The sequence below is a fragment of the Bos indicus genome, chromosome 17 (assembly GCF_029378745.1).
Source record: "Bos indicus isolate NIAB-ARS_2022 breed Sahiwal x Tharparkar chromosome 17, NIAB-ARS_B.indTharparkar_mat_pri_1.0, whole genome shotgun sequence".
Lineage (NCBI taxonomy): Eukaryota > Metazoa > Chordata > Mammalia > Artiodactyla > Bovidae > Bos > Bos indicus.
In genome coordinates this window covers 3,621,659-3,647,557 of record NC_091776.1, presented here as the reverse complement: position 1 = coordinate 3,647,557, position 25,899 = coordinate 3,621,659, and the positions used below count along the sequence as shown (strand labels likewise).

Sequence of the window (25,899 nt, the reverse complement as noted above, 5' to 3'; positions counted from 1 at the left end):
CCTTCAGCCTGATTTCAAAATTTTCCTATTATAAAGACCTCTGACATGAACATCTTTCAGATCAGATCAGATCAGTTGCTCAGTCGTGTCCGACTCTTTGCGACCCCATGAATCACAGCACACCAGGCCTCCCTGTCCATCACCAACTCCCAGAGTTCACTCAGACTCACGTCCATCGAGTCAGTGATGCCATCCAGCCATCTCATCCTCTCTTGTCCCCTTCTCTTGCCCCCAATCCCTCCCAGCATCAGAGTCATTTCCAATGAGTCAACTCTTCGCATGAGGTGGCCAAAGTACTGCAGTTTCAGCTTTAGCATCATTCCTTCCAAAGAAATCCAGGGCTGATCTCCTTCAGAATGGACTGGTTGGATCTCCTTGCAATCCAAGGGACTCTCAAGAGTCTTCTCCAACACCACAGTTCAAAAGCATCAATTCTTTAGGAACAGTCTTAACGATAACCACAGGATAAGCTGTTGGAAATGACTTTGATGTAAGGTGTGCTCATTTGTACTATGTATTACAGTACATGGCTTTCCTGATAGCTCAGTTGGTAAATAATCTGTCTGCAATGCAGGAGACCCCAGTTCAATTTCTGGGTTGGGAAGATCTGCTGGAGAAAGGATAGGCTACCCACTCCAGTAGTCTTGGGCTTCCCTTGTGGCTCAGTTGGTGAAGAATCTGCCTGCAATGTGGGAGACCTGGGTTTGATCCCTGGGTTGGGACAATCCCCTGGAAAAGGGAAAGGCTACCCACTCCAGTATTCTGACCTGGAGAATTCCATGGACTCTATAGTCCATGGGGTCGCAAAGAGTAGGACACGACTGAGCGACTTTCACTTTCACTTTAAAATGGATTGGTGAACTTGACTTTCTTTTTAAAATTTTATTTATTTATTTATTTGGCCGTGCTGAGTCTTAGTTGTGGCTTGTGGGATCTTTGATCTTCATTGCCAAGTGCAGGACCGTTAGTTGCAGCGCGTGAACGAACTTCTAGTTGCGGCATGTGGGAACACTGGAACTTGGACATGACTGAGTGACTTTCACTTTCATTATAGTACATAGCGCCAGACCATCTTTCAGAGTAATTGTGCTGATTTTGATTCCACCATCAGCACTGGGGCAATCTTTATCATAAGCCTTGTGTTTGATATAGAAGGATTCTAGAGATAGAGGAGCCAGGGTTGTAGTTACTGAACTTGAAAAAAAAAGTAATCTGGACTCACAGCATTTGAAATGCTTTGGTAGAGTTAAGTATGAGGAATGTGATGGAGACTGTTTTGAGCTGAAGCATAAATACACTTTGGGCTTGTTGAATTGCAGAGCAGGGACAGACCTTTAAGCCAAGTAGCACGATAACAATGCTTCTCCCAGCCATCAGGCAAAACACCATCCAACAAATCAAGTCATAAAACCTACATTTCTGCCCTCTCCTAGGATGCTTACATCAATGTGCATTTAGGTAAGGAGGGACGAGCGCTCTCCTAGGAGATATTACAGGTTTTCAGGGGTCTCAGGGGCAAAAATGGTTGGACCACATTCTTGAAGACAAGGATAGGCAGTTGGGTCCTGCCTACGTGCTTTTGCATATGATGTTCTGGCCCCACTATGCAACAGTTACCGTTCTGATGTTAAAACGAGAGATGCCTAGTAATGAATGATTTAAAGAACCATAGGTTTCTGCGGTGCTCGTTTCCACGTCCTGGGCTGTCAAACTCCAGGACGTCCAGCTTCACTGCTGGCGAATTCTGTCATTCCGTGCCTTCCAAAGGCTGCTGCCCTGGGTGGGGTGCGAAGCAGGAGACATGCATTAGCTCTGGACCCCCTGCCTCCTGGACTTGCAGCATGGAAACCCCACTCTGCGTGACTCAGTGTGAGGGGCTGAGCTGGGGGCATTGCCATTCCCCCTTGGGTCATCTGATTTTTATCTCCCTGATTTCACAGTTTGTTAATGACATTTTCAAAAGTTCTGTGGGTTCCAAAATTGTTTCCACAATTTCATTTTTTTTTTTTTTGCATGAGAGGTTTAAATTTGCTATTTTTTGAGACCAAATGGTTATTGTCCTATAATTTAAAGTGTTTGACATTTCAGTGTGAAAGCCTGGCCCCTCAGTCTGTAAGCTGACTCTTTGGGCCACTTTGGTTGGCTCTCTCTTGTTTTGTTGGAGGGCCCACCTGAAGAAGCTGTATCTGCATGATTCTTCACAGGTCAAGTGCATGGCAGGTAGAGGGAGGAGGGATTTGGTGGCTTGTTCTGCTGAAAATTCTCTTGGGCTGATAAACCAGATGAGAACTCTTTAGGGCTTTGCCTGCTTCTTTGAGCAAGTCCTGTGTGCCAGGCATAGGGTGCTTGGTCCTGGGGCTCCCAGCAGGATTAAAACACAATCTCTGTGTGCTCCAGTGGTGCAGAGTAGGCTGTTGTATTGGAGGCTAGCACCATATTGTAGCTCTGCCACTTACTATTTGTAGGACTTGCTTAAGCCCCTTGATCTGCCAAGCCTCAGTTTTCCTATCTGTAAAATGGCTTCAAGTGTATCACAAGTTGGAAAATCCATCCACAGACTGCCTGGGGCTTATGCTAAAACATATGAACAATATCTGTAGTTAAATGCTTCATCCTTTAGGGACTTGTCTCTCACCTAGAAAATCACTACCTTTATTCCTAAAAGTTGTGGTGAGGACCAGTTGCAATGATCTCTGAAAATTGTCCACCAAGGGAAGGAAGAAAGGAACTCTTTATTCCCTTCCTTTCAAAGCCTTTCTATTACTCAGAGGCTTGATCTGGCCCAGAGAGGTCAAGGAGATATTTTGTTGGAATCTGATGCCCACCCCTCCTCCCATTTTATGTTTTAACTTTATATTAATTCTTGACACATTAAATCTGGGGGTTTCCATTAGAATTTTGATTTGCTGTTTCTTTCTTTAAATATATTTGCCAAAAGTAATATACATATATTACTTTTATTACCATAATTAAAAAAAAATAGTAATATAAGACTTAAATAAAGTAGCAGTCCCCTGCCTGGTCATTCCCTCATGCTCCCCAGAGGCATCTGCTTTCATTTCTTGGCATTTTGCTCCATCTTTCTAAATAATAGAACAATACTGCTACTTCACATTATAATGATTGACTTTTCTTATGAAAAATGGAAGTTGAACTCTCTTACACACACGTACTCTAAGATTCATACTCTCAGTGCAGTTAAGCCATAATTACTTGTTAAATTAGTACCCAGTGTAAAGGCATTTTTAGGATAGTATAAATACTGCTCATAGCTATGATTACATGTTCTTTTTGTACAGCTTTTTGTTTTTCCTGGAGTTCAAATTGTCTTAAAAAAATCTGGTTGGTGTTACGTTCTTACACTAATTAGTTTGCGTATTTCTTCAGAAGAACATGTCTTTAGGAATTGGCACTTTTTTTTTTTTTTAATCTCTTGGAGACATTGTTTCTGGATTAATTAATTTCCTCCTCCAACCCAAAGTTGAGGACTTTCAAAGCCTCCTATATACACTGACTTAGGTATTTCCATTATTGTTATTCAAAGAATTCTTTTCGTGTCTCTTCCTGAGATTATACTCCTCATTTCCTGGGCATCTTGCATTCTTTTTTATCTCTGTTTACTTTCTTGTTTTTATGGAACACATCTTCCAGTTACTTTCTACATAAGGTACATAGGAAGTAAATTTTTTGAGGCCTTGAGTATCAGAAAACTTTTATTGTACAATTACATAAATTATAGTTCAGTGGCCTATAAAATCCTAGATTGAAGATATTTTTAGATTTTGAAATATTGATAATATTACTCCAGAATCTTCTAAATTTCAAGGTGTTTTTAGAAAATCTAATGCTTTGCTGATTCTTGGCCTTTGGTATATGACCTATTTTTTCTCTCTGGGATTTATTAAGCTATTTTTCTTTATTTCCAATATTCAGACATTTCACAGTGGTTTGCCTTGGTATGGTCTGTTTTTTATTTATTGTCCTGAGCACTCAGTGGACCCTTTCAGTTCTGAAATTCATGGCCTTTAGTTCTGGGAAAGTTTCCAATACTATCTGATTTTTTTAACTTCTGTTTACTTGGTGTTCTTTCTGGAACTTCTATTAGTCAGAGATCAGACTTTCTGAATTGATCTTCTATTCTAAAAATTCTTTTTTCTTCTGTTTCCCCATTTGTTATCATTTTTTGTTCTACTTCTATGAAGACTTCCTCAAATTTACCTTCTTTTTAAAATTTATCTTGCATGTATTCATGAGAGCGCTTTCCTGTTCTCTGAAAGTTTCTCTTTTTTTAAAATAACATCCTATTATTGTTACTGCTATTCAAGTAGGCAATGTTTTCTTTTATCTCTGAAGATTTTACATTAAAGTTTAAGTTTCCTTCTGCCCCAGTCTGGTCTTTGTTTCATCTTTTTCGTTTATTAATTTTGGTCTCTGTATTTAATGCATCTGATGGTCACTGACTAACTATGCTGACATAGAGGGAAGTAAGTTTCAAACTGAGGTGTGACTAGCATATTTGACATCTGAATCAGGTCAATTCATTTTGGGATGGAGCAGAGATAGATGCATTTTTCCATCTAATTTATTTAATGGAAATTCTCCTTAGTTAAACAACTTTGCTTATTATTTTAATGTAAATGTAGATTTGGCATTTTAGAGAACAGAATGTAAAATTTAAATTAATTTTTTGATACGAACAAAATTTCAAAAACATCTTAAAATTCAAACTGTGACACTCCTTACCCTGCCTCTGTATCCCAAAGGGAATATATTTGCTCTACTGTTAGGGGTACATTAATAGATGAGTTTGAGAAGCTGTCATGAGGCAAGGCAATTTGGATAAATGCCTTGGGAATTGGTTCCTCAGTAGAGAAGGAATCCATGATATCCTCCAGCAGGTCAGAAAAATCCATCTTCTTGTTTACCAACCAGAAACAGTCATGCTTTGCAAAACACATGTTTTCCACCAAGCATCACATGAAACCTGGGGTCACAATATGAAATGATCAGAGTACTAAAAGGATGGAAATGGCCTTCCCGCTAAATTCCTATGATCACTGGTTTAAATGAATCCCAAACCCAGTTTGTAGCTACACAGTTAAGAGCTTGCTCAACTGTGGGCACTCTGTAAAAATTTATTTGCTTTTTTTGTCCTATAAGTCTGGACCCTAAGGAAACATTTTTGTTTCATTTTGTTTGCTTCTTTTAATTGATAATAACCAGTGTTGTCAAGGACCCAGGGACACTGGAACTCAAACAACTACTGTTGGAATCTTTATTGGATGTAATTCTTGATTGCAAACAACATAATTCACTCTGACTACTTCACATAAAAAAAAAAAGAAAAGAAAAAAAGAGGAATTTACTACAAGATATTAAGTATCTCACAAATTCCCTCTCTAGGACAATGTGAAATGCTTATGAAATGCAAAGGGGAAGAAACAAGGAAACATTTATCAATCTGCTCCTATTCTCCATAGTCAAGGTTTATCCACAGGGCATTAACTACCTCGCACTGGGAGACTGCACATGAATGAAGAAAGAGTGGACTCCCGTGGGTTCCAAGAAAATCTCTGGGTAGGGGATATCAAGAAGAAAGAATAGGTCTGTGCCAACTTAATTTTAGAGGAAGATTTGGGGACTGGAAGTCGAAAGTAAAGTATGTAGGGAGAAGCTTTGAAGAAGTTGGGAATTTGACTAATATTGAGAAGAAAAATAATAGAGACTTTTAAGAAACACTGTTGTAATAAATTGGTTCTCTTTGACATCTTTTAAGATATTCACAAAAAGATGGGAATTGCTTTTAATTACTTGTATTTGTTGGGCTGTGTTTACCTGAATGCTGTAACTTGCAAAGACTGAACGACTTGAGGCCCTAGTCTATGAAACAGTTGGTAAAGTACAAAGTTGTCTTCAGTTCATGAGAAACGGGTTCTTCAGTCAGAATACCATGGCCGTGTTCAACTTCAGTGGATTTCTACTGTGAACTTTCTAATGGCTCTCAATCAACTGAATTGCATTACAAGCAGGATAGCTTAAAAAGGTCTCTGGAGATTTGACTACATCATTTGGGTATGAGCTAAAAGCCAATTTAATGAGCCTTTAAACAACTGGATGCTTGTTCTAGTTTTTCTTTCACTTTCTGACAACTCAGGAAACATCCATGGGACTTTTGAACTCTTTGAGAAAAAATCACATACACACTTACATGAACATTTAGCAGAAAAATTTGGAGAATTTAAAACTCACCTAGTGGTGTTTGGAAGCCTCGAGCTAAAGAGCTAAATTTTCTCTTTACCACCAAGAGTATCATTTCACAGAACTTTCTGGGAAGAAACACGTGGACTCAGTGATTCAAGGGGCTGGAATCTCCCTTTCTCTTGAGGGGGCTCAAGTGTATGTTCACACATAACAACAAGGGGATCTCCAGGGACTCAGGCTAGTTTGTGGTATCAGGAAGATATACAAGTTCAGAGCAGAAAGTCTGGAATGATCATGAAGAAATCGAAGGTCATACAGGTAATAAGCTAAGCCAAGAAGCATCAGACCAAAGAGGAATGATTGGACAGATCTGAAAGGTCAAAACAGAGAATATCTGAACCTTGATAGTTTGTATGTTTTGAGGATGTAGTATTGATCAGGAGATATGATTCTAAGTTAGAAATTTTGGATTAACACGTTATTTGCCACTTATTAACTATACGACCTTGGACAAATCACTTACCTCTCTATGAGCCTCACACTTTCATTGCATATGAGAACAGCAAGGTTTATTTTTATTGTAAGGATTAATATATGGGAAATGCCTGGTATAGTTCTGAAAAGGTGCTCAAAAATTAAACGATTATTCCCAGGTGGTGCTAGTAGTAAAGAGCCCACCTGCCAATGCAGAAGGCATAAGAGATGCAGGTTTGGTCCCTGGGTTGAGAAGATACCCTGGAGGAGAGCAGGCAACACACTCTAGTACGTTGGAGAATCCCATGGACAGAAGAGCCTAGTGGGCTAATGTCCAGAGGCTCACAAAGAATCAGACATGACTGAAGCAACTTAACACATTTCTAAGACTGAAGTTCTTCCACAGTGAGAAACCTAGTTCCTGCCTCTACTACTCCTACCCTAACTCAATTCTGCTTCAGTGATAGATTAAAGATACTGTCCCTTCCCCTGACCTCCTACCTCCACAGTCTTCACATACCTCAGATCCTACTCTGCTAAACTCCAATAAAACATTTAGAGGTCAGTAAAAAAAAAAAAAACCTCAACATTCAGAAAACTAAGATCATGGCATCTGGTCCCATCACTTCATGGCAAATAGATGGGGAAACAGTGGAAACAGTGTCAGGCTTTATTTTTTTGGGCTCCAAAATCACTGCAGATGGTGACTGCAGCCATGAAATTAAAAGACGCTTGCTCCTTGGAAGGAAAGTTATGACCAACCTAGATAGCATATTCAAAAGCAGAGACATTACTTTGTCAACAAAGGTCCGTCTGGTCAAGGCTATGGTTTTTCCAGTGGTCATGTATGGATGTGAGAGTTGGACTGTGAAGAAAGCTGAGCGCCGAAGAATTTATGCTTTTGAACTGTGGTGCTGGAGAAGACTCTTGAGAGTCCCTTGGACTGCAAGGAGATCCAACCAGTCCATCCTAAAGGAGATCAGTCCTGGGTGTTCATTGGAAGGACTGATGCTGAGGCTGAAACTCCAATACTTTGGCCACCTCATGCGAAGAGTTGACTCATTGGAAAAGACTCTGATGCTGGGAGGGATTGGGGGCAGGAGGAGAAGGGGATGACAGAGGATGAGATGGCTGGATGGCATCACTGACTCGATGGAGATGAGTTTGGGTAAACTCTGGGAGTTGGTGATGGACAGGGACGCCTGATGTGCTGTGATTCATGGGGTCATAAAGAGTAGGACACGACTGAGCGACTGAACTAAACTGAACTGAAAGATATCAGTATAGATATAGCTGAGCTTTAATGTCCTTACTGACCTTGAGACTATGAGAGTGACCAGGACAGGGAATAACCTGTTACACCTTATGAGGCACAATTGAAAGGACCATAGGAATTTATCTTGGGTAAGAAATAATAAAATCAAGGAAAGTTTGATAAACTATGAATTATTTGGTTCAATTTGGATCTATTCTAGGGAAATAGTGGTGTCTCCTTGGTGGCCACTTGTGAAGGATCTGAAGGGGAATCTTCAAGCTGAGACAGGGTAAAGAACTTTCATGGCCTCCTGACTCTGAGGGTCAGTGGCTTTAGGATGCACAAACTGCCCTTGTGGTGTGCATGGCATCGGTGAAGAGGCCACATTGTGATGGAGTGGTTCCTGCACTTTCCAGCCTGCAGGTCTGGGCCATGCCATAGATTTGGCTCTTGGCATGTAGGGTTAGCACCTCAGAATCCTTGTTGTGATCATTCTGTCAGAGCTCTCTCCATCCATTTCCTTTCTATTCTTCTCTTTCACCAGCTGGCAATTACACGCCACAGAAAGTGTACACAGAAGGGGCTTGTTTTGGTTACCATGTGGCTGGGTGGGAGGGAGCTCTGGCTGGTGGCTGATTCTCTGGGGTGACTGGGCATGGGTTATGGGAATGGAGGGTGAAGTCCTTCATCAGTTCCCAGAGTGCTGCCTCATTCGCACCCTGGAGCCTGTGAATAGTGTTTAAATCAACGGTCAAAGTGGAGAGAGCAGCTTAGTCCTCATTACTCCCCAGGACTAACTGACCTCTTCTCAAAAGGTGCATTCTTGATTTGGTGAGACTCTTCCTCATCCGGAAAGGCCAGTGAAGCAAAAAGATCTAATGTGAAAGGGTGGGGGTGAGGGGTCAAGGGTGACATTGACGGGAGAGAAAGGTGCAGACCATTCACTAAATCATTTCCACCAGAATAGATGAGAACAAAGGCATCACCGTCCTGAGAGCATTTGTTAAGGACTCAAACAGATCAAGCGCTGTACAGAGTCTGGTGACCTTTTCCTGCCCTGGAGCTGCTCAGTTTTGTCATTTTGATGAATCTCTAAGTTGTGTTCACTGAGTATCTCTGATAGCAAGTAAGTGATTTAACATAAAGGGTCCTTTGAGAGAAATGCATAGAAGTGGAGTCAAGCTCAATGCCACCCCCAAGCATGCCATCTATTTTTAATTGTTCCCCTCATCCAGCTTAGTTATTAAGGAATAAATATGAAAGAAAGAAAGAGAAAGAGAAGAAAAGATAGAAAATGAAATTAAACAGCAAGAAACAACAAAAATGAAGTTTGATTCCTTTTTGAATCTTCTATTGGTGATATAAAGTTCAGGCATTCACGCTACAAGAGCCAAAACATGTATTCAGTGTGTGGGAATCGAACTTTAAAGAAGCCACTTTGAATAGTCAATTTGATGCTTCCCATAGAGAATATAAATATAAAAGTACAGAGCACCAGAAGAACATCTGTTTCCAAAAAAACAATAATATTGCCATCCATTGTCAACTTGGTACTTTTGCCAGTATGATGGTAATAATACCAAAGTGAATCAGAATAGAATTCACTTAAGAAGCATTGAGTTGGTGATGGACAGGGAGGCCTGGCGTGCTGCAGTCCAAGGGGTTGCAAAGAGTTGGACATGACTGAGCGACTGAACTGAACTGAAGAAGCATTGAGATTCCATTAGTTTGCAGTCTGATGGAAATTTTACCTACAGGTTGTACAGTAAAGCTTGTATCTCTAAACTTACAACTTTGTTCCCAAGTTTTTTTCTTTTGGTCTTTCCTTAGTGAAAACTTCTGTTCTTAAAACTTTTCAAGAGGCAAAATTAGCATTCTATTGTTGTCCTGTCCAATTTGGTAGTCACTAGCCACATGTGGTTTTAAATCTAGACTTTAAAAATTGAAATAAAATTAACATTTACTTTCTTAGTCACTCCAGTTTCATTTTCAAAAGCTTGGTAGCCACAAAGGACTAATGCCTACCCTAACAATATCACAAATATGGACCTTTTTCATCATAAGAGAAAATCTTGTTGGAAGCACTAATCTATATTTTTCTCCATAGAAATGTGAATCATCAAAGTGTACTTCCTTAGCATGGAGAAAGCATGCTCTCATCTAAATACCCAGACAAAGTGAAAATTTAGTGGTCATCCCGGCACTTTAATTTCAGCTTCTGAGAGTGGTAACTATTGAATCAATATTGTTTCTCCCATGCTCCTTAGATATGATGATGAAGGAACCTAAACAGAAAACACTGGTCAGTCACCGACAGATCTGTTTCTGCCATTGCATAAATGGCATAGTCTTTTTGTCACTCAGAAGAAGAGATCCCCATAACTGTGAGATTTTGTTTTCTTAATTTCTAATGGTTATGCTGAAAATCAACATCCATTTCCCTTCAAATGCAGATTCCTACTGAAGAGACATGACAGTTCTTTCAACTCTAGAACCACAACTAAAAGCCAGATGGAGAAGGAGCAAACAGCTCTTTCCCAGATGTCTGATCACACGGACTCTCCTGGTTTATTGTGAAACCAGCATCACTCTAATGACAAAAACCGGAGAATGACATTACGAGAAAAGTACAGACCAACATCACCCACAAACAAACATGGAAATCCTTTAAAATAAGAAATTGAATATAATATATAGAAATGACAATACATCATGACCAAATGGGGTTTCTCTCAGGAATGAAGGTTGGTTTGATGTTTGAAAAGTAATGTAATTCTACAGCCTAGAAAGGAAAAACCATGTGATCATTTTGATTAGATACAGGAAAATTATGTAACAGAATTCAACATTTATTCAGAATAAAAATTCTCAGCAAGCAGGAAATAGAACTTCCTTAACCTGGTAAAGAGTACCTGTGAAAAATCTAAAGATATACATAATATATTATGTGAACATCATATGAATATTTCTCCCTAAGATTGTCAAGGCAAGCATGTCTGCTCTTATTATACCAATTAATCAATGCGCTGTAGGTTCTAGTCAGTTCAATAATGTAAGAAAAGGAAATACAAGGAACTTGTATTGTAAAGGAAGCAATGAACTGCCTATTCTCAGATGACATGGTTGTTTACATATAAAATTCTCAATCTAGAAAAATGTTATTAAATCCAATAAATGAATTTCATTAAGTTGCAGGATACAATCCATTACACTAAAATCAATTGCACCTTTACACATTAGTAATAAATAATTAAGTGTTGGAATAACAAACAGCAATTCTTTATTTCAATTTATAATAGTACCCAAACAACAATAACAATAGCAACTTAAATCATAAAATAATACTTTTAGGAATTAATCTAGCAAAATATGTAAAAAAGATCTAAATAAATGGAGACATATACATGGATTAATAGATTGGATGATTCAGTAGTGTTAAGCTGTCAGTTCTTTACACAAAGAAGTTTGTAGCTACAACATCATCCTAATCAAATCAAAGTCTTAGCTAGGTTTTTTCTCTTTTTTTGTAGAAATCAAGAAGTTTGTTCTAAAGTGTACATGGAAAACAAAAAGGATCTGAAGCCAAGATGAATTGGAGGATTCAGAATGCTCGAATTACTATAAAGATACAGTAATCAAAACTGTGGTGTTGGCAAAAATTTGGACATACAGTTTAACAGAACACAACAGAGTCTAGAAATACATTGCAAATATGATCAATTGATTTTTAATAAAAAGACAAAGACAATTCAATGACAAAAAGATAGTCTCTAGCAAATGATACTAGGAAAACTGGGTGAACATGCAAAAAAAAAAAAAAAAAAAAACACACACACACACAAAACCTAACATTGATCTATATCTTAGATTTTATAAATATTAACTTCAAATGATTCATAGAACTAATATAAAACACAAAACTATAAAACCTCTAAACAAATGTGTAGAAGAAAATCTTTGTGACTTTGAATTAGGCAAAGGTGTTTTTAGATAGAATACGAAAACAGAAACCATAAAAGGCAATTTTGATACATTGGACTTTATAAAAATTTAAAATTTCTGATCATTAAAAGTCACCAGTATGAAAATGGAAAGAAAAGACTTCTAAACCATGTACCTGAAAGAAGACTGATAACAAGAATCTATGAAAAAAAATTCTCAAATCTCAGAAAGAAAACAATCTAATTTTTAAAAATGGGCAAAAGATTTATTTATTTATTTATTTTTTTAAATGGGCAAAAGATTTAAACAGACATTTTAATTAAGAAGTGATCTGAAAGGCAAATATGCATATGAAAAGATGCTACATATTACTGTTACATATTACAGTCATGAGTAAAACACAAACTAAAAAACATCATCCCTATCAAAATACTAAAGACATTTTTCACAGAAGCAGAACAAACAACTAAAAATTTTTTTGTATGGAAACACAAATAGCCAAAACAATCTTGAGAAAGAACAACAGAGCTGGAGGAATCATAGTCTTTGACTTCAGATTTTATTGCAAAGCTACAGTAACTAAAACAGTATGGTACTAGCACAAAAACAGACAGAGAAATTAATGGAACAGAAATGAGGGCCTAGAAGTAAATCCACATACTTATGGCTAATTAATGTATGACAAAGGAGATAAGAATATATAATGGAGAAAAAGTCTATTTAATGAGTGGTGTTGGGAAAACTGGACAGCTACATGTAAAAAATGAAATTAGAATGTTTTCTCATACCATATGCAAACATTAATTCCAAATGAATTAAAGACCTAAATGTAGGACGAGAAACCATGAAATTCCTAGAATAAAACCTAGGCAGGACATTGTTGGACATAAATCATAGCAATATTTTTTGGATCTGTCTCCTAAAGCAAAGGAAATAAAAGCAAAAATGAACAAATGGGATCTAATAGACTTAAAACTTTTTGCACTGCAAAGGAAACCATTGACAAAATTTAAAGACAACCTATTGAATGGGAGGAAATATTTGCTCATGATATGACTCATAAGAAGTTAATATCTGAAATATATAAACAGCTCATACAACTCAAAATCAAAACACAAAGCAAAACAAACAGCCAGATTAAAAATGGGCAGAACACCCGAGTAGACATTTTTCCACAGAAGACATACAGAAGGAAAACAGACACATGAAAACATATAATATAGGCCCAATAATCAGAGAAAAGCAAATTAAAAGCAAAAAGAGATGTGACATCCCACCTTTCAGAATGGCTATCACTAAAAAGACCATCAATAACAAATGTTAGCAAGGATGTAGAGAAAAGGGAACCTTCATACGGTATTGGTGGGAATATAAATTGGTGCAGTCTCTGTTGAAAGCAGTATGGTGGTTTCTCAAAAGATTAAAAATGAAATTATCATATGATTCAGTAATTCCATTCCTGGGAATATATCTGAAAAAAAACCACTAATTTGAAAAAATATACACCCCAATTTTCATAGCAACATTATTTACAATTGCTGAGATATGGAAGCAACTTAAGTATCTGTCAAAAGATGAATGAATAAAAAAGAAGTATATACATATACAATAGAATACTATTCAGCCATGAAAAAGAATAAAAATATGCCATTTCCAACAACATGGATGGACTTGGAGGGTGTTATGTTAAGTAAAATGTTAAACTGAGAAAGATAAGAGTGACTTTCATGTGTAATTAAAAAAACAAACAAACTAGGGATATAACAAAAAGGAAACAGACTCAAATAGAACAAACTACTGGTCAGCAGCGAGGAGAAAGAAGGGGAGAGGGGCGAGAAGGAGGTAGCTAGGGGGTTAAAAGGTGTAAACTAGTACATACAAAATAAATCTAAGTTACATGGACAAATTGTACAACACAGGGAATATAGCCAATAGTTTATAATAACTATAAATGGAGCATAATCTTTAAAAATTGTGACTCACTATGTTGTACACCTGCAACTTATAAAATAACATCAATCATATCTCCATTAAAAAAGAAAAAAATATTGGTGTATTATTACACACCTATTGGAATGGCTAAAAAAAAAAAACAACACCCAAAACAGGAAACAAAAAATAATATTAAGGGCTGACAAGGCAGCAGAGTATGAATATATATGAATGCAAAATGTTATCGTTACTTTGAATAAAGGTTGTTAAATTTCTTACAAAGTTAGGAATTCAATTTTACCCAGAAATAAAAATCCTAGGTATTTTCTCAAGAAAAATGAAAGCATACGTCTTCACATAAACTTGTATGTGAAATGTTTTTATCAGTTTATTCAGTATTGCCAAATCTGGAAGCAACCCGTGTAGAATGTAGAGTATGTGGAATCTAGAAAAACGGGACAGATGAACCTATTTGCCTTTTCAGTACTGTTCATGGAGCTCTCAAGGCAAGAATACTGAAGTGGTTTGCCATTCCCTTCTCCAGTGGGCCACATTTTGTCAGAACTTTCCACCATGACCTGTCCGTCTTGGGTGGCCCTACATGGCATACCTCATAGTTTCATTGAGTTAAACAAGGCTGTGGACCATCTGATCAGATCGGTTAGTTTTCTGTGACTGTGGTTTTCAGTCTGTCTGCGCTCTGATGGAGAAGGATAAGAGGCTTATGGAAGCTTCTTGATGGGAGAGACTGACTGAGGGGGAAACTGGGTCTTGTTCTGATGGGCAGGGCCATGCTCAGTAAATCTTTAATCCAATTTTTTGTCAATGGGTGTGGCTGTGCTCCCTCCCTGTTAGTTGACCTGAGGCCAAACTATGGTGGAGGTAAATGAAAATAATGGAAAACTCCTTCAAAAGGTCCCATCTCACAAGCTAGCAAAGTAATGCTCAAAATTCTCCAAGCCAGGCTTCAACAGTACATGCACTGTGAACTTCCAGATGTTCAAGCTGGATTTAGAAAAGGTAGAGGAACCAGAGATCAAATTGCCAACATCCGTTGGATCATCGAAAAAAGCAAGAGAGTTCCAGAAACACATCTACTTCTGTTTTATGGACTACACCAAAACCTTTGACTGTGTGGATCATAACAAACTGTGGAAAATTCTTAAAGAGATTGGGAATACCAGACCACCTGACTTGCATCCTGAGAAATCTGTATGCAGATCAAGAAGCAGCAGTTAGAACTGGACATGGAACAACAGACTGATTCCAAATTGGGAAAGGAGTATGTCAAGGCTGTATATTGTCACCCTGCTTATTATATGCATCATGAGAAATGCTGGGCTGGATGAAACACAAGCTGGAATCAAGATTGCCCAGAGAAATATCAATAATCTCAGATATGCAGATGACACCACCCTTATGGCAGGAAAAGAAGAACTAAAAAGCCTTTTGATGAAAGTGAAAGAGGAGAGTGAAAAAGTTGGCTTAAAGCTCAACATTCAGAAAACTTAAGATCATGGCATCCAGTCCCAACACTTCATGGCAAATAGGGAAACAATGGAAACAGTGACAGACTTTATTTATTATTATTATTATTATTTTTGGCTTCAAAATCACTGCAGATGGTGATTGCAGTCATGAAATTAAAAGATGCTCCTTGGAAGAAAAGTTATGACCAACCTAGATAGCGTATTAAAAATCAGAGACATTACTTCACCAACAAAGGTACATCTAGTCAAAGCTGTGTTTTTTTCCAGTAGTCATGTATGGATGTGAGAGTTGGACTATAAAGAAAGCTGAGCACCAAAGATTTGATGCTTTTGTGTGGTGTAGTCTTGGAGAAGACTCTTGAGAGTCCTTTGGACTGCAAGGAGATCCAACCAGTCCATTCTAAAGGAAATCAGTCCTGAATATCCACTGGAAGGACTGATGCTGAAGCTGAAACTCCAATACTTTGGCCACCTGATGCGATGAACTGACTCACTTGAAAAGATCCTGATATTGGGAAAGATTGAAGGTGGGAGTTGGTGATGACAGGGAGGCCTGGCGTGCTGCGATTCATGGGGTTGCAAACAGTTGGACACGACTGAGCGACTGAACCGCACTGACTGATGTATAAAACAGTTGACTAAGGAGAACCTGCTGTACAGCACAGGGAGCCCTACTCAGTGCTCTGTGGTGACCTAAATGGGAAGGAAATTCAAAAAAGAGGGGATATATGTGTACATATAGCTGATTCACTTTGCAGTACAGTAGAAACTAACAACATTACAGAGCAACTACACTCCAATAAAAATTTTTAAAAAATGCAATGTTTTTTGAATCTCAAAAGTATGGTTAAGTGTAAGGAGAAAGACACAAATAGCTACATACTGTATAATTCCATTTCTATGATTTCTGAGAAAGGACAAATGATAGGATTAGAAATTATCAGTGATTGTTAGGACTGAAGGCTCAAGGGTAATGAAATATTTGATATCTTGATTGTACTGGTGGTTACATGACTGTGCGCCTAAAAGAAATGAAATTTACAGTATATAAGTAGTACTTTACTGTGCAAACAGAGAGAGAAAACTTTGACCTTGTTCTAGATTTTCTCTCACATTTTAAAATGAATGACACCCCAGTCTCTGAAGGTTTGATCTTGCTTTGTCACCAAGAAAAAGTGGATCTGTGACCAAGGAGAATCTGTGGTTGCTAATACATGGCATGGCTTTGCCAGTCTGGATGGCAAGGCTTTGCCTCTGCCTTGGAATCTTGCTGTGGGTGGGATCTGATTTACTGAAATCACCAGATCTCTTGGCAAGTTTGGGATCCTGTGCACCCATCTGAGAGGGGCCTGGTCTCCACCGGTGGAGGTAACCCTCAGGAGGAGCATCCATGGAAATGCTTAATAAGTGCTATGTCCTGGGCCTTATCTTAATTCTTCCAAGAACACACTGAGACAGCTCCTATGATTTATTTCTGTTTTACATATGAAGAAAGTGAGGTTCAGAGAGGTTGAATAACTTTACCATACAGTTATTAAGTGAGCTGGTGACCTAAACATGGCTTTGTTTGGCTTTAGTTAGGAGGCAACAGGGGCTTCTCAGGTAGTACTAGTGGGAAAGAACCTACTTGCCAATGCAGGAGACATAAGAGATGCGGGTTTGATCCCTGGGTCTGGAAGATCCCCTGGAGGAGGGCATGGCAACCCACTGCAGGATTCTTGCCTGGGGAATCCCTTGGACAGAGGGGCCTGGAGGGCTATAGTGCCCAGGGTCACATGGAGCCGGACATGACTCAGCACACAGGCACCAGGCATCAGGGGTGCTGCCCTTCCCCCACTTCATACCAAGGTAGCACTTTTTACCACGTGCTGCACCCTTCCCCGTTTTTCTTCTTGAAGTTATTTGTTGACTTGATTTTGCTTGAATCAAGTTGCCAGAAATAGGGGTCAGCAATTCTCTGTTGTATTTTCCTCGAGGAGGGGACTAGGGCTTGGGCACAAGTCCCTGCTGGCTGTTACCTGTGAGTGTGTGTGAGAGTGTGGTTTGCTGCGGCCTTCACCTCCATCTCTAACCCAGAAACGGCCCAGTTCCCATGGACTCCAGAAGTGAGTCTGGACCAGATGTCTGTCCTTGAACAAGTGACCTCCAGTGTCCCCTGCCGGAGATGGCAGTAGTTTCACTAGGACAGCTCAGACGGCTGAGCGGTCTCTGCCTTTCTTTTTCTCTAGGGCTTGGGACCAAGGCCAAAATTGTGCATATTGTTGCAGCACACGGATTCCAGACTTGCTCAAACATGTAATATAGGTCCTGGTGAATCCTGCCAGTTAAGGACAGCTAAGAAATACCACCTTAATTATTACGTCACTGTTCACCCTTTCTTTCTTGGAAATGAATCTTGGTGTCATCTTGGAATTCATACTTTTTTCTTGACCTCCTCATGTGAAGAAAATCTTCTGTATATAACCAGACAGCCCTCCATATCCATGGATTATCCATCCATGGATTCAACCAATCTGGGATTGAAACTATTTGGAGAAAAATTTCTAGAAAGTTCCAAAAGGTAAAACTTGAATTTGGGCATCTATTTACATAGAATTTACATAGTATTATAAGTAACAACACTAATAATAAATAGGCATTATAAGTAATCTAGAGATGATTTAAACTATAAGGGAGGATGCACCCAGGTTATATGCAAGCACTAGCCCATTTTATATATGAGACCTGAGCATCTGTGGATTTTGGTATCTGAGAAGTTCCTGGAACCAATCCTCCATGGATACCAAGAGATGAAAATAATCCACTCTGTCAACATGACTTACTTTTCAACACGTATTCCCAACAGAAGAAAGCAGAGTATTTCCAGGGTGGCCAAACCCACTCTTTTTTTTTTTGCTCTAGTTGCCTCTTTGCAGGGCCCAACCCTGTGGCTCTCAAGTGCATAGAGCAGGCTGTCCCTGCTCTTAGGTCCCCCTGCCCCAGCCCCTCTTCAGACTTCCCAACCCAGTCTTCCTCACTAACTCACTCACACTAGTGTCCCATTCAGCTCAGAAGAAACGAGTTGCCAGTCCAGGTTCGATGCATGATACTGGATGCTTGGGGCTAGTGCACTGGGACGACCCAGAGGGATGGTATGGGGAGGGAGGAGGGAGGAGGGTTCAGGATGGGGAACACATGTATACCTGTGGCGGATTCATTTTGATATTTGGCAAAACTAATACAATTATGTAAAGTTTAAAAATAAAATAAAATTAAAAAAAAAAAAAAAAGAAGTTCTACAATCTAAATCAGCCTTGCCCAGTGTCTCATTCTGGCAAAGTGACAATAAGTTGTTGTTTAGTCACTCAGTCATGTCCAACTCTTTGCGACCCCATGGACTGCAGCACACCAGGCTTCCCTGTCCTTCACTATCTCCCGGAGTTTGCTCAAACTCGCTCGTGTCCATTGAGTCAGTGATGCCATCCAAACATCTCATTCTCTGTTGTCCCCTTCTCCTCCTGTCTTCAATCTTTCCCGGCATCAGCGTCATTTCCAATGAGTCAGTTCTTCGCATCAGGTGGCCAAAGTATTGGACCTTCAGCTTCAGCATGAGTCCCGCCAATGAATATTCAGGATTGATTTCCTTTAGAATTGACTGGTTTGATTTCCTTGAGTCCAAGGGATTCTCAAGAGTCTTATCCAACACCACAGTTCAAAAGCATCTATTCGGTGGTGCTCAGTTTTCTTTATGGTCCAACTCTCACATCCATACATGCCTCCTGAAAAAACCATAGCTTTGATTATATGGACCTTTGTCCGCAAAGTAATGTTGGAAAAATAAGTAGCACTGAGATAAAATAAAATCATCCTGCTAATGATGCATTTGGATAATGGCTCCCCCTTCATTGTTTATACATTTCTTCAATAGAATGTATAATACACACTGTATGCTGCCTTCCAGAGCAGAATAATGATGTCATTAAGGTCCTAACAAACAGAAATGGCCTTGGTTAAGGAAAAACCAGGGTTTGGGAGGGCCTCCCATTTTGGGCAGCTGGTGGGCAGCAACCATTCTGGAAAGCTTACTCAGAAAAAAGCCCAGTTTTGCCAAGTTTTGATGCAAGTGTGTCTAGAGATGTAAACACCGCAATGAAACAATGCAGGAATTAAATACAGCACTTAGGTAAGACATTTGACTTTCTGTTCAGTTCCCAGAACCAAACAGCTGCTCTGCTCTTTGTTCTGTTTTCATGCCTTCCTGCAGTGCGGATGCTTCCACTCAGAACCGTGACCTTACATCCCTCTCCACTGAGCCACGAGCGCTGTCCTCCCATGCTGTACACGAGCAGCACTACTTCCTCCTTCCACCTGGTAGTACTTTCCTTCAAAGGCAGAGCCGATCTCATTCATTATTGAAATAAGTTGATGGGATGCAGTGGTTTCAATCCTAGATTCTGGTGCCAGAGTGCCAGGTTCTATCTCGTTCCCCACCTCCTAGCTGTATCACCCACCCTCCTGCATAAAATGAGGATTGTGACATGGCCTACCACCCGCGAGGAGTGTAGAATATTTCATGAGTTATTTCAGGAAAAGGGCTCAGAGATGTTTCTGGAGAGGGTGTGATGCACCACATGTTGGCTTTATGATCGCTGCCAGCACACAGCAGGGGTGGGTACTGTGCATCCAGAGATGAGTTCCTCCTAGTGCATCTGCTAGAGCACAAACTCAAAGCTACTCTGAAGATGCCTTCTTTCTTCTCTGCACTGCTATAAACCCTGCTATACTTGGGAAAATGTATCAATCTTCAAAGCCCTTCTGTATAGATATGAAGATGTTTCATAATAAGACAAATGCAGCTTTTTATGAACAGTAAAATATGGGAAATACCCAGCTTAATTTAAATCAAAGTGAAATCTCCCTCATCTTCTCACATTCTAATGTAGGGGGTCAGATTTCTGTGAGCCATGTTTGGGGGAGGCCAGCCCAGCCCATACATGGCTCTCAGAGAGGCTGCCCAGATCTTTACCCCTGCCTGGGCAGGATGGGTGTGGAGAAGTCTCAGCATGAGTCGTAAATGATCTGGTGTGCGTGTCTGAGGTGTGGAGAGCAGAAAGGTGAGGGCTCTTTTGGCCAAGTTGCTCTGGATTCTGTCAACATGACTTTCATCCTCATCGTGGTCTCTTCCAACACTGCTCAAGATATGAGAGCAAAATGCAATCGAATCCAGGTCCCCTGCAGCCCTTCCCATAGATGGTTTTGTTTTTCAACTTAACAAGCTAAGAATTCCCCAGCCCATCCAGAACTGAAATCTCTAGTACTTGAGATTAAAAAGCTTGCTCTAAAATAAACAAATTTTAATTTATCTTTTACTCTTCTTTCTGACCCATCTCCTCCTCTTCTCTTCCTGTCCCCACCACTTTTCATTTTCAGGGAAAAAAAGAAAAGAGATTTTTTGATCTTGTTTACAATTTTTAAGCTTGTTTAATCAAAGGATAAGATAGCTTTGAAAGTCCTGCTTTGGTGCTTTCATTTTGAGAAGTGAAGTTTGGCACCATTTCATCCTCATTCAATGTACTTTTAAGGTCCAGATATCCACCACCAAAGGCTTCCCTGATGGCTCAGCAGTAAAGACTCTGCCTGCAATGTAAGTGATGCAGGAGATGCAGGCTTGATCCCTGGGTGGGGAAGATTCCCTGAAGGGGGAACTGGCAATGCACTCCAGTATTCTTGTCTGGAAAAATCCCACAGACAGAGGAGTGCAGAGGACTACAGTCCAAAGTGTCACAAAGAGTCAGACACAACTGAACAACTGAGCATGCATGCATCCACCACCAAAGGGCATCACATGTATGCACAAACAGACCCATCAGTGCTGCAAAATAGCAGGTACCATGGACAATGGGGCACTGAACCATTTCCCCAAATGGAAAGAAAAAAAGCGAAAGTGTTAGTCATTCAGTCATGGCTGACTCTCTGGGACCCCATGGGCTGTAGCCCACCAGGCTTCTTTGTCTATGGAATTCTCCAGGCAAGAATACTGGATTGGGTAGCCATTCCTTTCTCCAGGGGGTCTTTCTGACCCGGGCATTGAAACCAATCTCCTGAATTGCAGATCTGAGCCACCCGGGAAGCTCATATGGAAAGAAAGAGAAAAACCCAAGCAAAGAACCCCAAATAGCTCCACTTTCCTTTCGAGCAGTCTTGCGCAGGGCCACTTAGCCAGGGCAGGACTAATGGGTGCCAGGTGCCTTGTAGACATGCCAGGCTGACAGGTGTCCCTCTCTCTCTGTGGGAGGACGAGTTCATAACACATCCTTGCCTGGTGCATATTTGAATCTCATTTCTGGAGCTGTACCTAAAGACGGCAGCCTTTGTCTGTGGGGGAAAAACAAAATCACACTGGAAAGTGGGAAAAGAGCCTGGGTGATCAGTGCCTTACTCAACTGAAAAATACTAAGAAGTCACCTGGATTTGGAGCTGATACTAAATACAGGAAGTAGTAAGTATCACTAAGTACATGATAGCTATCTTTTGGTGGTTTTCAAACTGGTCATTGTAAGACTCTATTTTCCAGATTTACTCTACTTTGACCCTTCCTATATGAAAGAGCGGTTGGTCTGGTTACACTGGGAGTGGGGGGTCCAGAGTGCTGTGGGTGTGGCATCTTCCTCGGCTGCTCCCACACAGCACCCCTCCTTCCTGCATCTTTGAGCCACAAGCTCCTCAAAATGCAGAACATCCTGAGAAACAATGAACACATACTGCCTCTGATTTTACAAGAGGACACTTAAGCTTGAGGATGAACCAAGGTGCCAGGGTCGTGGTGCTGGCGCTGCTGAGACCATCAGCAACCAGCCACCGTATGGACAGCACATGCTCATTCTCCTCGACAGAAAGTAAACATTTAAACTACTTTGACCAAGAATGTAAAGCCATGGATTGAGAGAACCCACTTAGCGCCAGCAGAGCCCTTCAGGGCTTTCTCTTTTTCCTGTAGATTCAGTATTTTGGATTCTGCAAACAAAAATATTCTGGAACAGGAGATTTGGTTTGATTGACATGCCTGTACTGGTAATAGGAGAACTTGGAGAGCTGAGTTCCTTCCCATGCTCCCCTCCATGCATCTCTTCCAGGCCTTCAACTAGCTTCTGAGAGAGAGCCGTGGGTCAGCGGTAGGAGGAACAGGACCGGCTCCAGTCACACAGAGAGCCCTGGAGCCTGCCTCCCACAGCCGGGGAGAGACAGCCAAGCCGGCAGAGCCTGTGTGTGCATGTATGTGTAAGTAGCATGATTTTTCCTTCTACTAAAAAATAATACAGTTCATAAGGAACACTCATAAAATGCAATAAGCATAAAAGAAGAAAGGTCACCACAGAGAAACTTGAAGGATCTGCCCTCCATTTCACCAAAATAGGATCACACAGCTTATAACCCCCTTTTATTTTTTGTGATAAATATCTATACATATTATATAATTTCTAATGGTTTTGAAATATCCCCTTATGTTGTAAGTCATTCAGCTAAATTTCCACTTTCAAACTTTTTTGCTTTTATAAAGAAAACTTCTATTACTATTTTTATTCATAAATCTTTACATATTTCCCTGGAATGAATTCCTAGAGGTGGAATTGATGGTTATATAAGGTGAACACTTTAAACAGTATTATCAAACTGCTTTTCAAAAGTTCTCAAATTTTCCCTGAGAACTGCACAGTTCCCTACACCTTTCATCACGTTGGCTGATCCAGGTCAGAAAAGGTGTTAAGGATCCGCGGACCAAGCAGAAATACGGGAAGGACTGAGCTAAGGACCGTGTCTTCAGGGAATGGCATGTTGCATTCAAACTGTACTTTTGTTTTACTAAGAGAATTTCTACAGATGTGCTGGGTGTCAGTTTTCAAAAATTAACATAGGAAAGCAAAAAAAGCAAAGAACAAAAAACGAAGAGTGCTTGTTGGCTTCCTTGTATCTCCAGAAGGAACATCAGGCGGAGGATCGACAGGGCTGCAACCTGATTTGACTCTGTGTCACTGAATCATCACGTCACCGCACCTCTGCGTGGGGCGTGTTGATGTCGCAGCGCCTCCTGGAGCTCCGTGCTCACCACCTCAGTGCAGGAGGTGCAGGAGGGGGCAGGGGCACAGACCGCCTCTTCACTTCTTCCCAGCAGGAGGGATGGCGCAGAGAAGTGGGGGGCAGCCAAGGCTGGCCTGTCTGCCCCCTCGCTGGCCTCCAGTAGTCTCTTTTTTGTGGTCTGAGCCCTGGTTGATTGGCAGCAAGGTGAGGGTGGCAGATTTCCTGTGTCTCTGACTCTCCCTCCACAGTGGTCACCCATCAAGGAAGTGAACCAAAAAAAAAGAATAAAAAAGCTGCGTGGCACCATCTTTTCTGGCCCTGCCTTCCATGGCACTTTTGTTCCCTCTCTCCTGGTCTTCTCTCCACCTCTCCCTTCAGCCCCTGTGAGGATGAGGTAAGGCAAGGAATCTGTGGGTGGTAGAGGAGGCACTGAATGGGGTGTGTAACCGATGTCCCCTGTGTCTGCTCTAGATTCACGGAGAGCTGACCCACGAGCTCAACAGACTGCCCTGGACTCTGTTCAGGGAAGATGCACTTGGGGTTGGGGCTTCCAGAATGTCCCTCAGTCTCTTTATACCTGGATTTTCTCTCTGCCCTTCAGCTGCCCTCAGCCTTCCCTTCCCTCCTCTGCAGACAGGATATTACCCATGAAGTCCACCCTTCTCTTGCCAGGACCCTAGCTCCTTTGCCTCACTGTGCTCAGGCTCTCCAGCCAGGACTTGCTCACACCTGTTCTTTCCATGCTTATAACTGGACTGCTGACAGCTGGAGAAAGCCACGCGGCCCTGTAGATAGATGGGCACCACTCCATACAAGTCACCTTGAACCGCAGCTGGGAACTTAGTGCCTCCAGAGGCCTTCTGTTTGCTATTGTTTTCCACTCTCTACAGAAGGATTCCCAAAACTTCTCCCTGTCCTCCAACAGTTGCTACTTACTGAAACACCCAACTGGCCCAAGGCACACATGCTTGTTTATCAAGTGGCAACTGATCCTCCTTCCATTTCTGAAAGAATTAAGAACAATTATCGAATAGGAAATCCATTATTTTGAAGAGCTGACCCAAAATGGGGTGAGAGAAGGAATGTGACAAAGAGGAGGATGTAGGAAGGAGCCTTCCTCTGGGGGAGGAAGACAAGTGTCAACCCCCTAAACTTGGCAGGCTTCCTTTTCTTTTTTTTTTCGGGCTTCCTTTTGAAGCCTTCGTCCATCAGGTCTCACCCATCGTGGTCAGGGCTCCCGAGGAGACGGTGCAGATGGCGTCCTTGCCCACGGCCAGGCAGTGACAAGATTCTGGAGAGCAAACCCACAGGGTGTGTCTCTGTTATTCCCCAGGTGCTCCTTTAGATTCAAGATGACTGTGGTCAGACAGCTTTCCACTGAGATTTGATTAATAATTTTTTTCCTGGGCTGTGTTCCCTGGGACACATTGAGGTTCACGCTCAGTGGCTAACTTTTTTCAGGTTTTTCATTTCTATCCACTTCTCTCAACTTTGGACGTAGCACACAGCCACAGAAATGTGCACAGAGAATCCAACGCACAAGAAATTTGCATTTGACTCCTTGAACAGAAAGTCCGTGTATATCCAGGGACTGGGGAGCAGAGGCCTCTTTCCACTCCTCAGCAGATGACCAGTCGCATGAGTTGGGCTCTGTCATGTGTGGGTGGAAGGCCACCTTAACTTTCCAGAAAGGGGCAGCAGAGCAGGCTAGCGGGCATGCACTGCGAGGTTGAGAGGACCACATGCATTTACTTAGAGCAAGGCAGGGCCCTGCCAATCTGCTCGGACATGCTGCCAGCTGGCAGCAGGACTGAGTCCTCCCCCAGGAGAGCCGAGACCGCGGAAGGCCGGCCTGGGGCCTGGCCTGGTGAGTGAGCGGTAGCTTTCAATGTATGGAGTGTCTAGTGAACACTGGCCAGGACACCCCGGCTCCTCACAATTCCCTTCCCAGTTTTCTGCCAGGGACTTTAATTTTTTCTAAGGGAAAACTTTGCATTTGTTTTTGGTATCTTTAGTGTGTGTGTGTGTTTGCTCTTGGTGCTAAGCCTCTGTGATTATCTATAGGAACTGGCAGAAGCACTCTCGCCTTTTCTCACTTTGAGTGTCTGACCTTGTGACCTTGTGTTCTTGTGAAACCTCTGCTATGTAATCTCATCAGTCTCCTTCCTGTACATTTTCCCTGATTTCCCTTGGACTCTCCCATGGGCATTTTTATGTCAGTGGACTGGAATGTTTCTTTCGGCCCTGGGAAAAGCTCCTCTGGTCTTAGTGAATTCAGAAGTGGAGGAATTCATAAGATTTAGGGAGTGTGCCTCAAATTGCCTCCTAGTATAACTTCCCACAAGGACTGGAGAAAGGTTAGAACATTCCCCTGCAGTGACTGGGGATGGAAAGGGGCAGGTTCCCCTTTCCTGCTGAAGTCACGAGGAGCCAGCCGGGACCACAAGCACACAGGCTACAGCCAAGGGCCCAAGCAGAAGCTGCAATACTAAGGGCTACACACTGGCGCCTTCGAGCAAGATCTGACAGAAGGAAACTGAGCCTGGGGAA

The 25,899-nt window shown here is 41.2% G+C and overlaps 1 long non-coding RNA gene across 4 annotated transcripts in view; it reads left to right on the top strand.

Annotated features, from left to right (window-relative positions):
- Positions 1–25,899, top strand: part of LOC109571013 (uncharacterized) — a 249,137-nt gene that overhangs the window by 196,947 nt on the left and 26,291 nt on the right. For 3 of the 4 annotated variants that reach the window (XR_011561072.1, XR_011561070.1, XR_011561073.1), the window contains one exon: positions 22,407–25,899. This exon is cut by the window's right edge and continues 26,291 nt beyond it. This is a non-coding gene — a long non-coding RNA (uncharacterized lncRNA). The remainder of the gene's footprint in view (positions 1–22,406) is intronic. The other variant, XR_011561071.1, reaches the window with a different exon arrangement.